The 2,637-nt window shown below is 51.7% G+C and overlaps 1 protein-coding gene across 1 annotated transcript in view; it reads left to right on the forward strand.

The window, feature by feature from the left end:
- Window positions 1-646: 646 nt before the first annotated feature.
- Window positions 647-2,637, forward strand: part of LOC113207255 (uncharacterized) — a gene marked incomplete in the record, with an annotated part of 60,276 nt that continues 58,285 nt past the window's right edge. Inside the window, 1 exon segment of the mRNA XM_052273690.1 lies at window positions 647-841.

The following is a 2,637-nucleotide window of genomic DNA, read 5'->3' on the forward strand; positions in this document are numbered from 1 at the left end:
GGGGAGGAGCGGGGCAGGGTGGGGGCAGTACCCCACTCCTCCCCGCGCCCGACCGGCCCGACGATTTTTGTTCTTCTCCTTCCGGTCTAGCCGAGCCTCGGAGTACTCTATGCTTTATTGTTTCTAACCTCAACCACTGCCGAAAAGGTCTATTTTCGCCAAGGTGGGCACCTTTGTATACACATATCCAATAGGCTATTCCGCTCGACGCGGTAAGAAGAACACAAGAATCACAAAAGACGAGGGTGGGGGGAGCGGCGCGGGGAGCGCGGGCGGGTGGGGAAGCCGCCTCGCTACCCCCACCCTCGTCTTTTGTGATTCTTGTGTTCTTCTTACCGCGTCGAGCGGAATAGCCTATGCTGATGCTGACTAAAGCATACTGGTGAAGATGAAATGCAGAAGAATGCGGGGAAGATGAAAGTGGAAGTCACCATGTTAAAGCATAGCGATTTCCGGTTTCTTCCTCCCCGCATTCTTCTGCATTTCATCTTTACCGGAATGCTTTTTTGACTTTTATAAGGAAAAGGGTAAGTTGGGGGGAGGGTGGGGGTGGGGGGGAGCCACACCACACTGTGGTCCCGTGAAGTCTGGTCGTTCCGGGGGGCCCGGGAGCGGTAGAGCTGACCCCCCCCCCCTTCCCCCGGGCCTGTTCCGTCGAGCGTCCCGTGCGGCTCGTCGCTCGTCTGGCCCGACGCGGCTGGCGCTGGCAGTTGCTCGTCGTCCCGCCGTGAGGCAGCATCTCTGCGGACCGCTCGCCGCTTCTGTGCATCACCCCGCCACCACCAGGGATTTGTCTCCGCGCTTTCTTCGATCGTCGCACGTCACCATCCTCCAGTGAAAGGTAGTGTAGCCCTCAAGCTGTGTGCTGCGCGGCGCTTAGTAGTTTATCTGGGAAAGTTACTGAAGCGGTGACGGGCAGGGAGAGGATATCAAGAACTTACCCTAAGAGAAAATAGACGTCTTTTAGATGTTTAATAGACATCTACTGCTAGACGGCAAGTTGTCTAATAGACTTCTTCGGTAGACGTCTACTAGTTAGATGTACGCCAGACCACATCTCGCGTAACAGGCTTCGCGAGATATCACGAAATACTGTTACGCTGCGACGCGCCTGGCATACATCTACCTAGGCCTGCGGCGCTGACACCCGAGTCGGTCAAAAGGCAGAGTCGTAGATAGGCCTTTGGCTCCAAAAGACACAAATTCTACCCCCAGGACTTTATTTTGACAAGTTGCCCCACCAGAGACTGTCAAATATCTGAGAAACAACATTAAAATGGTTTAGGGTCATTTTCGTGTGGATATCGCCCTCTGGCGACTAAACGGTGCGAGATAGAGCCAAACGGACAAAATTTTGACCCTACGGGCTCTACTTTCACGAGTTACGTCTTTCGAAGATGTAAAAAAAAAGTAAAAATTAGAAGTAATGTTTTGGGGTTTTCGTTTTTGATTTTTTTGACAGTTCCATTTTTAAGCTAGATGACTCAAAATCAATACAGTTCTTGCTTTTTATGCTACAAAGCTACGCTAAAAATTTCAGGTACCTACCTCAACCCGTTCTCGAGTTATCGTGATTACAGACAAACATACACACACGAAACTTTTTGATCATCACTGGAGTAATAGGCTTCGCTATCGCTCAGCCAATAAGACCGTCTTGATTGTCTCTATGGAGGCATCTATAGGGTATTTCAATGGAGCGCTGCCGGGAACTAAGAAGAACGGGTGGAGGGGAGCCTCCCCGCCCGCCCTCCGCTCCTCCGTTCGCCCGCCCCCACCACCGCTCTCTGTATCCGGTTTTGTTCTTCTTAGTTCCGGGCAGCGCTCCATCGAAATACCATATTAGACGTCTATCATTAGACGTCTATTGGCCTATTTAGATGCCTTTTAAATGTCGTAGATGGAAAAGGTAGGGAATAGATCATCTCGACACGTCAACACTTTGTCTAGCGCTAGACGTCTAAGTACATCGACATGTTAGACAAGAAATAGATCGTCTCGGGTCGTCTGTTTCTCGACGAAAACTAGTCGTAGATGTCAAAAGATGTCTACTTGACCTCTTTAAGTCATCTACGTCTAGCCGTCTAAAACCTTAGACCAGCTAGACGGGCATTAGACGATCTATCGAAATCTATAGACGTCTATTTTCTCTTAAGGTATAATGCACACTCGGAAACGCTAGGTCCTCACGTCCTCTACTTCGGTGACTGGCTGAGCGATAAGCGAAGCCCATTACTCCACTGACAGAAAAAGTTTCATTCTGTTTGTTTGTCTGTATGCACGATAACTCGAGTAGGAACAGGCAGGGAGGAGGAGGGGAGTTGCAACGGCCTAGGCTGGGCGCGCCCTATGCTGGCACGGACTGGCTACCCCCTCTACCTCGCCCGTGCGGCTCGGCCGGCAGCGGCCGGGCGGCAGCGAGCGGGAGTGGGGGTCGGCTCGAGCCGGTGCGAGGAGGGCGAGGCGGCGCCGAGTGTTAGGAAAATCGTCGCCAGTTGAACACCTTGGATTCGTAATTTGGAAATTGTCGCCTATTCCGTTCAGCGTTTTATGCTGATTCGAGCGATACTAAACGCATTCGTTCAAAAGGTCTAGTGGCCTAGTCTATAGGCCTCCAACATAGTGCTGCCCAGCGCC

This window comes from Frankliniella occidentalis, unplaced genomic scaffold (assembly GCF_000697945.3).
Source record: "Frankliniella occidentalis isolate FOCC.00 unplaced genomic scaffold, Focc_3.1 Scaffold293, whole genome shotgun sequence".
Classification (NCBI taxonomy): domain Eukaryota; kingdom Metazoa; phylum Arthropoda; class Insecta; order Thysanoptera; family Thripidae; genus Frankliniella; species Frankliniella occidentalis.